Source organism: Palaemon carinicauda, chromosome 4 (genome assembly GCF_036898095.1).
Source record: "Palaemon carinicauda isolate YSFRI2023 chromosome 4, ASM3689809v2, whole genome shotgun sequence".
NCBI lineage: Eukaryota > Metazoa > Arthropoda > Malacostraca > Decapoda > Palaemonidae > Palaemon > Palaemon carinicauda.
Window position 1 is genome coordinate 53779103 of NC_090728.1, and position 14025 is coordinate 53793127.

General features: G+C 50.8%; 1 pseudogene; it reads right to left on the reverse strand.

The window, feature by feature from the left end:
• Positions 1 to 2008: 2008 nt before the first annotated feature.
• Positions 2009 to 2127, reverse strand: LOC137640343 (5S ribosomal RNA; annotated as a pseudogene).
• Positions 2128 to 14025: the final 11898 nt, after the last annotated feature.

Here is a 14025-nt window from a genome sequence, read left to right on the forward strand (position 1 = left end):
CAGAGCGATAGAAAACGTATCGAGACTCCTGTGGGTCACGCCCTGCAGGAAGCGGGCTGCGAAGGCCATTAGACGCTTCCAGACTCCAGCTTGCAGCACCTGCGTCACAGAGTAGTATTACTCGAAGGCGAGGGACGTTGCGACGTATCCAACATCGTGCGGTAAGGCGACATGACGGGGGAGGGTCTGGAGACAGGTCAAGATGAATGTCCTTGAGTCCGGGCTGAAGAGGTATACTGGTGACTCTCCCCCGTGTCCTCCTTGTGCTCCCAAATCGGCTGCAACTGAGGACAAACTGCAGCTGTTCCCAAAGCTAACCTCTCGATTCCTTTACTGGCAAGAAAGAGAAGGTCTTGGGACATCAGATATAGAATGGAGACTCGAAATCTTGAAGGAATTAGACCGAAGGGCCGGGACCCCCAAATTCTGAGTCTAGCCAACAACTCAGGAGCGAACCTGAATGTTGCCTTCCCCTCTTCCTTAGAAAGGGCGGAGTCGTACGAGACCAAGAAGATTGCTTATACACTGGCCGTGGCCAGAGTGAGCAGGAGACCCAAGGCGGAATACAATCCGAGGCCTGTCGTAAAGGGTCTTGAGAAGATCTCTTAAAGGACTAAAAGTCCGAGCCATGCTCCAAGTCGGAGGTCTTCCTCCGACTAGGGCAGGGACGATCGTAGCTTCGCATGAGCGAGGAAAGATCCAGCGGGCAGGAAAAAGTTATTCCTTTAAGCCTGAAGGTCAGGGAAAGGCTGAGCGACAGGCTTCATTGCCGAGAGCGGAAAGGAGTTTCCTCCCACCGAAAGGCAATAAGACCGTTATTGCTGGAGAAGAGGTATATCTCCCACGGCACCAACCACCGAAGACTCTTCACTTTGCCTGGAAGACCCCTGCGGATGACTATCGCAGATGACGCGACCTCCGTACCGCGACTGTAGCGGGTTGTCTCTTCTTGAGGAGGAGGCGTAGTGTCTCCAGGCATAAAGCCGAAGCGACGCCCCGGTTCGGGAGAGATGTCGCAGTGTGGTTGTTTGAGTAGTCTGCGCCGTAGGAAAGCTCTCCCGGGAGTTCCGTCAGGGGAAGCAGAGGGTCCAGAAACCGTTCTGCGCAGAGTCCCAGTGGAGCTCTCCCATTGAAAGGTTGACAGACAACCTGGTCTTGTTGAGACCCATTGTCCACAAACAGAAAGGAGGGAAGACACAGGCGTCGAAGTTGTCCCACCATCACCGGAATGCATCTTGCCAGAGTCACGGGGTCTGAGACTGGGGGGAAGAACAGCGGAAGCTTGAGGTTCCAAGCTGTCGCGATCAGGTCCCCCAGACCAGGACATGCTGGTTACTCAAGGTCAAAGACCCCCAGGTACACTCTCTCTACGAGGCTCTGCTCGGATAGTCGGAGAGAACATTCCTCTGCCTGGAATGAGAGAGCCGATGGTGGTATTGAGAGAATCTCAATCATCCCGGTATCTCTACTGCAAGGTGTGAAAATGCGTCCCCTGCTGGTTAGAACACGCCAGAATCATGAAGTCGACGCGCACGGGGCGACTCGGCAGGAGCTGTAGGATCTGTAGAGGGGCCAGACTGCGGCCCCTAAGCCTGCCTGAATGATGGAGAGGTATCCTTCAGGTCTTGACCATAGGCCTGGACCGGAACATGCCCCTCCCCTTTCCTTTGACGAGTCCGAGAACAGCATCAAGAATGTGGGGAAAGGACGAGAATATCCACTACCATCAAGAGGCTCCATAGGTCAACACCCATTGCAGGTCTAATAGTCCCGCTGGTCCCATAGGGGCCAGGAAGTCCGGTTAAACGTTGCCTGAAACCACCGGAACTTGGACCGCCCCACATGGAACTTATCCTGAGGCGACCGTTCGGACTATAGACGGGTCAATGAGGAAAGGAGAACAAGGAAACGTTTCAAGGTAGGGCTGAAAGCTCTGCTTGACTGAGAACAGGTCCTGCGACTCTCCTCAGTTTTGCCACAGTCAACTGAAAGGAAGGCTCGGAGGATGTGGCAACAGAATCTGGTGTCCCCAGGTGGTCACCCATCCAAGTACCGACCAGAACCGACGTTGCTTAACCTCGCTGGACGGACGAGAAGCGGGGTTTCCAACGTGGTAAGGCCGTTGACTCAATATCATGGCCAGATACTCCAGATGTTGAGGCAGAAGAAGAGAAGGCTCCAAGCAAAATACCATGAACCCACACTCATGGTAAGCATCCGAAAGCTTGTCCCGGCGCTGAAGAAGGTCGAACCCGAGCCTACCGGAGTTGACCAGCCCTCCAAAAAGCGAAGAAGGCGGAAGCCTGCACCTGAGCGGCCATGAGGAAAGCAGGGAGAGTTCTCTGGGGAAAAAAAACCTGCTATGCCACGGCGGGATAGCCACACTGCATCATAAGCAGGAATACTTGCAGTCTAGGCTGAATTCCACGAGCTCCCTGGAAGATGGATGGAATGGAAACTGAAAGTACCCGTCCTTCCGATCCAGGGTTTAAGGAGTCCTGTCGCCTCGTTACCAGTCTGATCGATTCTGCTGTTCTACGCTGGCCGAAGTTTGTTCGACAAACTTGATCAGGGCTGAGAGGTCGACTACGGAACTCCCCTCTCAGATCCTTCCTTACAAGAAAGGATCGACTGAAGAGGCCGGGGGTGAAGCCGTCGATGATCCTATGGAGGACCTTCGCCTAAGGTATGGATCATTCTGCCCAACCGGGCAACTCTTGCTGACGCTATGGCATAGAGGTTCAGAGACACTGAATTCGCTGACAGAGACGGCAGGCGCGATATCCTTGGCTGATCACAGAGATTGTGCGGGAATGGGCATCGGGAAGCTGTCATCCGGATGAGTAACCTTAAGCATCTTCCCAGCGAGAAACCTGCAATCCTAGAGTTCGTGAACTCTGCCGCTCCTTTTAGGACTATGCCCCCCCGGGGGAGCCTCCCGTGCCATCTGTTCCTGACAGGAGGAAACTGCAATTGGACACCTTGTCCCAGTTGTCGTAGCCGATAACTTAGGCCGACGTGGTTGAAAGAAAAGGGCGCTGGAGCCCTGCAGAGTCTGGAAGAAAGCGCCTTGGAGGAGTGAAAACCGAAGTCGATTTCCTCCGCACAGCCGCTGTCTAAGTCTCTGTCCTTGGGCACAAACAAATTCTTCTCAAGGATGGAAGGGTGCCTGAGGTTGTTGACATCCACAGATGAGACACCCGAAGGAAGCCCTCAGTCAGCGCGTCCAGATGGTACAACATCGAGCTTGTCCGCAAGTTAGATACTTAACGACGAAAGGCCAAGGTGCCTGAGCCAGAGAGGAGGAAAGTACCCATGATCTTCCTGTAGCTTCCTTGAACCAAACCTCGGGCCGTAACCGAGGAGGGAAAGGACCTGGTAAGCCCCCAGAGGAAGGGGTAAGCAGTCACCCCTTGGCCGATGGAGAAACCTCGAACGGAAAGCCCCCCACCAAAAATCCTTCCAGGGAATGACGGGGAAGGGCTAACCCAGGTTCTGGAAAGAGGAGTGTTGCTCAGACCTCCCTGAAGTTTCTTCCTATTCTTGCAAGTGTCATGCTCTGCGTTTACGGGGTGAGGCCGTGTTCTGGAAATACGCTCCAGAAGAACTCGCCAGGCTGGCCGTGCTGCGAAAACCCCAATGGGAATCATGGTCGCAATCGCCCTGGAGCTCGCGCGATGGTAATTCAAAGATTTGCGCGTGGGCGAACGTGGAAGCGCCCATGCACGGTCACGCAGGAACGCAAACGAAGGTGAGCGAAGGAGCGCAGAAGGAGGGCGAGCGTGGTAGGAAGGGCGAGAGCTGGTGGTCGGCGAGCGATAACCCATAGACGAGCAATGGATACTGCAAGAATTAAGCCGACGTTCGTGCGAAGAAATACTGTAAGTTCGAGCGACGGAACACCGTCGGTTCGCGCGACGGAGCACCGTCGGTTCGCGCGACGGAGCACCGTCGGTTCGCGCGACGGAGCACCGTCGGTTCGCGCGACGGAGCACCGTCGGTTCGCGCGACGGAGCACCGTCGGTTCGCGCGACGGAGCACCGTCGGTTCGCGCGACGGAGCACCGTCGGTTCGCGCGACGGAGCACCGTCGGTTCGCGCGACGGAGCACCGTCCGTCCGCGCGACGGAACACCGTCCGTCCGCGCGACGGAACACCGTCCGTCCGCGCGACGGAACACCGTCCGTCCGCGCGACGGAACACCGTCCGTCCGCGCGACGGAACACCGTCCGTCCGCGCGACGGAACACCGTCCGTCCGCGCGACGGAACACCGTCCGTCCGCGCGACGGAACACCGTCCGTCCGCGCGACGGAACACCGTCCGTCCGCGCGACGGAACACCGTCCGTCCGCGCGATGGAATACCGTTGGTTCGCGCGCGGGCGAACATTGGAGATCATGTGCGCGGACGCGCATGAGCCTAGACGTGCAGGCACGTGGGCGTGTGGGCGCGCAGGCAAGCGGTCGCACGGGCGAACGGTCGCGCGGGCGCGCAGGCGAACGGTCGCAACGGTCGCGTGGGCGAGCGGTCGCGAGGGTGGGCAGGTGAATGAGCACGAGTCCGAGGCGGCAAACGCAAGCGTTAGCGCGATGGCGAGGAAACGCGCTGCCGCGTTGGCGAGGAAGACCGCTGGCGATATGGATCAACAGGCGATCGGTGGTGAGCTGGTGAGCGCTAACGCGCAGGTTGGCAATGGCGCGTTGTGGCATGTCGACGCGTTGGCGAGCGATGGCGAGCAGCATGCGCAGGTGGGCGATCGCGCGATGGCGAGCAGCATGCGCAGGTGGGCGATCGCGCGATGGCGAGCAGGATGCGCAGGTGGGCGATCGCGCGATGGCGAGCAGGATGCGCAGGTGGGCGATCGCGCGATGGCGAGCAGCATGCGCAGGTGGGCGATGGCGAGCTAGTAGCTGGCGAACCATGTTCCTTCAGAAGCGTTGGAGAACGTTGGCGCACCGGCTGTAACACACGCGGGCGATCCGGAGATCGCCTAGAGACAGGTGATCGCTGACGTGTAGAACGCTGTTGAATAGGCGATACTAAAATCACCTGTGCGCGCTGGCGAGCAGGTGATCGCTGGCGAGCTGATGATCGCTTGGCGAGCTGATGATCGCTGGCGAGCTGATGATCGCTGACGAGCAGAAGGTAACGTGTGGAAGCCTGCGCATAGAAGAAGAGTCCTTGACCCAGACCTGAACCGAAGTTCTAGATCGCGAGGGGGAACGTGGGCGCACAGGGTGCGTAACAGCCAACAGGAACAGCAGGGATGATCATCAGGAGAGCGCTGGCGAAAGGAGAGCGCTAGCGATCAGGAAGCGCTGGCGAAAGGAGAGCGCTAGCGATCAGGAAGCGCTGATGAGCAGGAGAGCGCCTGTGCGCTAACACTGAGCAGGAGCAGGAGAGAACACAGCAGAAGGGCGCGCAGGGGAACCCTGACACGCAAGGGAAGAACCCCCGTGGGAGGCAACCCTTTGCCCCGAAGGGAACGTTGTCCGTCGGGAGACAGATGTCCATCGGAAGACCGTTGCCTGTCCGCCGGGAGACTGATGTCCGTTGGAAGACCGTTGTCCGTCGGGAAGACCGTTGCCCGTCGGAAGACGAGATCAGACTGCTGTCCATCTGCACCAAGGCGGAAGATCAAGAAGAAGGAGTTGTAGGCTGCAAACGGAGATTCAAAAAGGCGCCTCTTAGCACCCTTATAGGGAGATGAGAGGCCCTTACGACGAGGCGGACGGTGGGCCTTACAGCGAAGGAGGCCAACAGCAACAGCAGCAGAAGAATCCTCCGAAGAGGAGTCTCTATGAGTGTACTCTCTCGCGAACGAAAGAGAAACACTTCGTAGAAGAGACTGGTCAGCCAGTGACCTAAAAGGAGCAATCCTCCGAAGAGGGGCTTCTGCAGTTGCCCAGCCCCTTGAGCGAAACTACAGGTGTGACCGCTCAGCACCAAGAGCATAGTCGCACGAAAAAAAGGCAAGAGAAGAACCCCCCAAAAGGGGAAAAACTCATGCCTGGACAGGAAAAACTTCCCTCGAAAGGAAAGTTACCCGCCCAAGGAGGCAAGCCTCCTGAAAGTTCTAAAATGAACTGGAGAGCTGTCCGTCGTCACGGGAGTACTTCCAGTAGAAGGAGACACGCCCCTGACGAAAATACAAGGGGGGAGGCAGCAACAGCCGAATTCCCAGGCCTCAACAAGACAGCTCACACCGTTGCCATATTACAGAAACGAACTAGATCGGTAACTGTAAAAAAATAAAACAAAAATCATTAGTACACATTCATTCCCCCGGGAAGGCTCCGAAGAGGAATCCCGAGGGAAAGGAAACAAGAATTACACAACAGGCACGTGCCCTCACAACCACTTACACTCACGGAAGGAGAGCTGTAACCAAAACAGAATTATAACAATTATAATTATGAAACTATGTAATTATGTAAATTAAAAATGAATGAACACTAAAGAAAGAACGAAAACCTCGAAAGGAATCGTTCTACAAGCTGAAAAATTAACAACTACAATTAGATTCATAAACTAATGGAGACAAACGTACGGCATAGCAACCCCCCCACACGGAAAGGAAGCTACAAGGGCGTAGTAACACGTAGTAAAAGGGTGAACGACCTCAAGAGAGAGAGAGAGAGAAAGACCGAGGTCAAACTCGATCGCCACCCATAAAATTACGCCGTGGTGGCCTAACTGCCGAGGACTCCACGTAGATATCGTACACTACACACACAACTCTGAAAAGGAAACTTACTGATTTCTATACTCAAATATATATACAAACATGAAAACATGTTTACATATATATTGAGTAAAAGAAAAGTAAGCGATTAAGTAAAGACAAAACAAACAATGGCTGCCAAGAGAGGACCAAGACAGAGACGTCTGTCACAGTCCGAGCCAAAAGTGAAAGTGAGCATTCCTCTGTGTGTGAGGGGGGGGAGGGGTAGCTAGCTACCACTCCCCTACCCCACCCCCCGCTAACTAGCGCGGGGGTAATACACCCTCCTTAAATTCTAATGGCTCGCCATTTCAGCTGCGCTAAAAGGTAAACCCAATGTAAATAGCGTGGTTTGTATTTCGGTTACGGAACAAATCTAAGTTATGAAAATGTTAAATTTTAATATTAAAATGATATTTTAATTATAAAATAAATTTTTGAATATACTTACCCGGTGAATATATAGCTGCAACTCTGTTGCTCGACAGACAAAAAACTGTACAAAAAAAAAACTCGCCAGCGATCGCTATACAGGTTGCGGGTGTGCCCATCAGCGCCATCTGTCGGCCAGATACCAAGCTCCATGTAAACAAAGACTCAATTTTCTCCTCGTCCCACTGCGTCTCTATTGGGGAGGAAGGGAGGGTCCTTTAATTTATATATTCACCGGGTAAGTATATTCAAAAATTTATTTTATAATTAAAATGTAATTTTTAAATATTTAACTTAGCCGGTGAATATATAGCTGATTCACACCCAGGATGGTGGGTAGAGACCAGTATAATATGTTTACATTTTATGAGCTAAGAGTTTTTATTTCATTTTAGAAGTTATCAAAATAACAAAAACAAAATAAATAGGTACCTGGTAAGGAAGTCGACTTGAACGATTACTCTGCCTTATAAGTACGTCTTCCTTACGGAGCCTCGCGATCCTCTTAGGATGCTGATAGACCCCTAGGAGCTGAAGTATCAAGGGCTGCAACCCATACAACAGGACCTCATCAAACCCCTAATCTGGGCGCTCTCAAGAAATGACTTTGACCACCCGCCAAATCAACCAGGATGCGAAAGGCTTCTTAGCCTTCCGGACAACCCATAAAAACAACATTAAAAACATTTCAAGAGACAGATTAAAAGGATATGGAATTAGGGAATTGAAGTGGTTGAGCCCTCACCCACTACTGCACTCGCTGCTACGAATGGTCCCAGTGTGTAGCAGTTCTCGTAAAGAGACTGGACATCCTTTAGATAAAAAGACGCCAACACTGACTTGCTTCTCCAATAGGTTGCGTCCATTATACTTCGCAGAGATCTATTTTGCTTAAAGGCCACGGAAGTTGCTACAGCTCTAACTTCGTGCTTCTTCACCTTAAGCAAAGCTCGGTCTTCCTCACTCAGATGTGAATGAGCTTCTCGTATTAACAATCTGATAAAGTATGATAAAGCATTCTTTGACATGGGCAAAGATGGTTTCTTAACTGAACACCATAAAGCTTCAGATTGGCCTCGTAAAGGTTTGGTACGCTTTAAATAGAACTTAAGAGCTCTAACAGGGCATAAGACTCTTTCTAGTTCATTGCCTACGATCTCCGATAAGCTGGGAATATCGAAAGATTTAGGCCAAGGCCGAGAAGGCAGCTCATTTTTGGCTAGAAAACCAAGTTGCAGCGAACAGGTGGCTTTTTCTGACGAAAATCCGATGTTCTTGCTGAAGGCATGAATCTCACTGACTCTTTTAGCCGAGGCTAAGCATACCAGGAAAAGAGTCTTTAGAGTGAGATCTTTCAGGGAGGCTGATTGTAACGGCTCAAACCTGTCTGACATGAGGAATCTTAGCCACCACGTCTAAATTCCATCCAGGGGTAGCCAAACGACGCTCCTTGGTGGTCTCAAAAGACTTAAGGAGGTCTTGAAGATCTTTATTGTTGGAAAGATCTAAGCCTCTATGCCGGAAGACTGATGCCAACATGCTTCTGTAGCCCTTGATAGTGGGAGCTGAAAGGGATCGTCCTTTTCTCAGGTATAAGAGAAAAATGATATTTTCATAATAAAATAAATTTTTGAATATACTTACCCGCTGGTTATATAAAAGAGCTGAAGTCCCTGACGCCAGGGCAGAAAATTCAAATCTCGCGCTATCGAAGATACGCCAGGTGTACCAACCGCACCCTAGCGGTAGAACAGGTGGAACTACACACCAACTCCAGTTCTTCCATGCCTCATAGCCATACCATAGGTAGTCTCTAGAGGGGAGGAGGGAGGGTGTTAAATTTATATAACCAGCGGGTAAGTATATTCAAAAATTTATTTTATTATGAAAATATCATTTTTAAATATAAAACTTACCCGCTGGTTATATAAAAGAGCTGATTGACACCCCTTGGTGGCGGGTCAGAGACAGCTACATACAGAAAATTCACTTAAGGGTTACATACAATAAACTTAAGCAGTTCTCACCTGATAAGGAAGCTGACAGCAATGATACTCTGCCTCATTTCGTCCGCTATCCTTAAGAGATCCAGTAATCCACTCGGGCTGAAAATCTCTAGGAGCTGTCAAACGGTACAAACACCTATAACATGACAGGACCTCAACCAATACCCTTGTTCCGGGTGCACTCAAGGAACAAAATGACCACCTAGCCAAATCAAAGATTGCGGAAGACTGACGCCCAATCTCCACAAACAACCATAAAAAACGAGTTCCAAGAGATAGAAAAGGGGTATTAGGAAAAAAGGGAACGTAGTGGTAGATCATTCACCTACTATCGCATTAGCAGCTATAAAAGGACCCAACGTAAAAAGGTCCTCATAGCGAGTCTGAACATTCTTTAAATAATGGGATGCAAAAACAGACTTACTTCTCCAAAATGTTGTATCCATCAGACTTTGCAGAGAACGGTTCTGTTTAAAGGCCACTGAAGTCGCTACCGCTCTGACTTCATGTGTCTTGACTTTGAGGAGCCTCTGATCCGACTCATCACACTGAGCATGAGCTTCTCGAATCAACAATCTAACGAAAAAAGACAAGGCATTCTTGGACATGGGCATCGAGGGTTTCCGAACTGCACACCACAGAGCGTCTGAGTTACCTCTCAGATTCTTAGTTCTGTCCACATAACAACGTAGAGCTCTAACTGGACAGAGAACCCTTTCCAATTCATCGCCAGCCAAATCCGAAAGGTTAGAAATCTCGAAGGATTTGGGCCATGGTCGAGAAGGGTTTTCGTTCTTGGCCAGAAACCCCAGTTGCAAAGAACAAATGGCTTTCCCATTCCGAAAACCAATGTTCTTGCTTAAAGCGTGAACTTCACTAACTCTTTTCGCAGTGGCGAGGGTAACTAGAAAAAGGGTTTTCAAGGTTAAGTCCTTAAATGAAGCCGAGTGTAAAGGCTCAAATCTGTCACTCATGAGAAATTTAAGGACAACATCCAAATTCCAGGCGATGGGAGCCGTTTGAATCATCTTGGTCGTATCAAAAGACCTAAGTAAATCTCGTAGATCCTTATTATCAGAAAGGTCTAGGTTCCTGTGTCGAAAAACCGTCGCCAACATACTCCTGTAACCTTTAATAGTTGATGACGAGAAGTTATGCTTAGTTTTAAGGTCCAAGAAAAAATCTGCTATTTGGGAAAGCGATGTACTGGAAGAGGAAATCGCGTTAGTTCTACACCATTCCCTGAACAACTCCCACTTGGACTGATACACCTTGATGGTTGAAGACCTTCTTGCCCTTGCAATTGCCTTGGCTGCCTTCTTCGAAAATCCTCTAGCTCTAGCGAGTTTTTCGATAGTCTGAAGGCAGTCAGACGTAGAGCTCGGAGGTTTTGATGATTTCGGGCCAAGTGAGGTTGTCTGAGAAGATCGGGTCTCATGGGAAGGCTTCTCGGGACATCCACCATCCATTCCAGTACCTCTGGAAACCAGCTCCTTGACGGCCAGAACGGAGCTATCAGTGTCATTCTGGTCTCCTCGTGTGAAACGAACTTCTGAATCACTTTGTAAAGGATCTTGAACGGAGGAAAGGCATAAACCTCCATGTGTGACCAGTTCATCAGAAAAGCGTCTATGTGAAAAGCTTCGGGATCTGGAACCGGAGAGCAATAACACTCTAGTCGTTTGGTCTTCGCGGTGGCAAAGAGATCCACGAGAGGTCGACCCCATAACCGCCACAGACTCTTGCAGATGTCCGGGTGCAGAATCCATTCCGTGGAGAGAACCTGACCTTTCCTGCTGAGTCTGTCTGCGCTCACATTGTTGACTCCCTGGATGAACCGCGTCAAAAGAGTCACCTTCCTTTCCTCCGCCCAGATGAGGAGCAGTCTTGCAATCTCGAACAGAGGCCAAGAGTGGGTCCCGCCTTGTTTCGCAATATAGGCCAGAGCTGTCGTGCTGTCCGAATTGACTTGGACTACCTTGCCCCTGATCTGCTTTTCGAAGCCGATGAGAGCCAGATGAATAGCTAAAAGCTCTTTTTGATTGATGTGGAGAGAGGTTTGCTCTACCGTCCAAGTCCCCGAAAGTTCCTGCTTCTCTAGAGTGGCTCCCCACCCCGAGTTGGAGGCGTCGCAACACAACACGAGGTTTGGGTTCCTCTGAAGTAAAGACAAGCCTTCTTTCAGTCTGGGCTCGTTGTTCCACCATTGAAGATGAGACTTGATGGAAGTCGAGATGGGAATGCAATCCCTGTCGAGGCTGTCCCCTTTCTTCCAATGGCGGTTGAGATGAAACTGAAGAGGACGCAAGAACAACTTCCCCAGGGTCACGAACTTCTCTAACGACGAGAGAGTCCCCAGAAGGCTCATCCAATCTCTGACGGAGCAAAGATCTCTCTTCAGGAACGTTTGTACTTTTAGGAGGGCTGCTTGGATTCTCACCGACGACGGAAAAGCCCGAAAACTCCGACTGTGAATCTCCATCCCCAAATAAAGAATCTCCTGGGATGGAATGAGTTGTGATTTTTTCGAGCTCACCAGGAGACCCAGTTCTCTGGAGAGATCCAAAGTCATCTTGAGGTCCTTCAAACAACAATCGGCTGAGGAGGCTCTTATCAGCCAATCGTCCAGATACAGAGAGGCCCTGATTCCCCTCGAATGCAGCATGCTTGCCACGTTCAGCATGATCTTGGTGAACAATAGAGGAGCCGTGCAAAGTCCGAAACAAAGAGCCCTGAACTGGAAGACCTTGTTTCCGTCCATGAACCTCAGATAACGTCTGCAGCTGGGATGAATCGGAAGGTGGAAATAGGCATCCTGAAGATCTAAAGAGACCATCCAATCGTCCTTCCTCACAGCTGCCAGAACTGTTTTCTGAGTCTCCATGGTGAACGTCGAGTTTTTGACGTAACCATTGAGCACACTTACGTCCAGAACCGGTCTCCACCCCCCGGAACTCTTGGGTACTAGAAAAAGGCGGTTGTAAAACCCCGGAGACGTAACATCTTGCACTTCCTCTATTGCTCGTTTCTCTAATAAAAGAGACATCTGTAGAAGCATGGCTTGTTTCTTGGGACCCTCTCTGTATTTGGGCGAAAGATCCACTGGATCTGTGACTAAAGGAGGATTGGTCAGGAAGGGGATCTTGTAGCCTTCCTTTAACACCTGGACGGACCAGGGGTCCGCTCCATTCCTCTCCCAAGCCTCCCAAAAGTGAGTCAACCTGGCCCCCACTGCTGTCTGAAGGAGAGGGCAGTCAGACTTTACCTCGGCCGGACTTGCCCCCTCTGCCTCTAGGTTTCCTTCCTTCTGGTTTAAAAGAGCCTCTCCCAGAGGGCTTCCCACGAAAGGACTGAGGACGAAACCCAGAAGAAGATTCCTTAGGTTTTCGAGAGGAGAAAGACGGAGGCAAAACTTTCCTAGTCGAATGAGTAACTAAGTCATGTGTGGCCTTCTGAGTGAGAGCAGTAGCCACCTCGCCCACTAAATCCTGAGGAAATAAAGAATTAGACAAAGGTGCGAAAAGAAGGCCTGTCTTCTGATAGGGAGACACTCCTGCGGAGAGGAAGGAGCACATCGTGGCCCTTTTCTTGAGAATTCCAGCTGTAAACAAGGCAGCAAGTTCGTTGGAGCCATCTCACACACCTTTGTCCAAGCAGGACATCAAATGAACCAAACCACTAGTGTCCGTTTCCGTCATATCAGAGACCCTCTTACTCAAAGCCCCCAAAGCCCAGTCCAAAAAATTAAAAACTTCGAAGGCCCTGAAAAGACCTTTAAGCAAATGGTCGAACTCTGGAATGGACCACCAAATCTTCGTCTTCCTTAAGGCAAGACGACGAGAAGCATCTACCAAACTTGAAAAATCCCCTTGGGCAGACGAAGGAAAACTCAAGCCCAACACTTCACCAGTCTCATACCACACACTAGATTTAGAGGCTAACCTTGCGGGAGGAAAGGCAAAGGCCGTCTTGCCAAAAGCTTTCTTGGAGTCCAACCAAGAACCCATTAACTTCAAGGCCCGCTTAGAAGATCGAGAAAGAACCATCTTGGTGTAAACTGGAACCTTAGTAGCTTTACCTAAGATGAATTCAGAAGGCGGAGAACGAGGGGCCACAGGGGTAAAAGAATCCGGGAAAATTCCAGTCAAAATAAGCATAAACTTGCGAAGGTCCACAGCATGCTGATAATGCTTCTCCTCCTCATTCTCAGAGACTTCCTCAATAGGATTATCCTCATCCGACTTTTCCTCTGGTTCGTCTTCTGGCAGTGCAGCAACAGCTGCAGCCTGAACCGAAGGAACAACGTCTGGATGGGACTGCCTGTCAAGGCCAACATCTGAGTCAATTTGGTGGGGAGAAGTAGAAGTAGATTGATGCGAAACACGGACATGTAGACGATCATCCTCAACCAACAACTGCTTAGACCGCTTAGAATTCAACTGTTGTTGAACAGAAGAACGCTTGAAATCAGAAGGTAACTGTTGAAGATCGCCGCGAGGTCGCGTAAAGTCCGAGGACTGTTGCTGCGAGCGATCAAAGGAGTCAGGATGTCGCCGCTGTAAACCAATGTTTTGACGCGCCGCGTCCAAAAGTTGTTGCCGCGGGCGATCCACTACTTCAAATTGTTGCCGCGTCTCGTCCACTTGTCGACGCCGACGCTCTTCCCCGCGACCAGAAAACGCAAACTGGTCAACCAAAACTCTCTGACGCGACTCATCAAAATCAACCTGGCGTTGAACACTGTGAATGGGAGACCGTCTAAGTGATAACTCGTCAAGGCCATATACCATCGAACGTTTGTGCGATAACTGGTCTGACATCGAACGCCCAGACACAACGCCAACACTTGGTTGATAAGAATCCA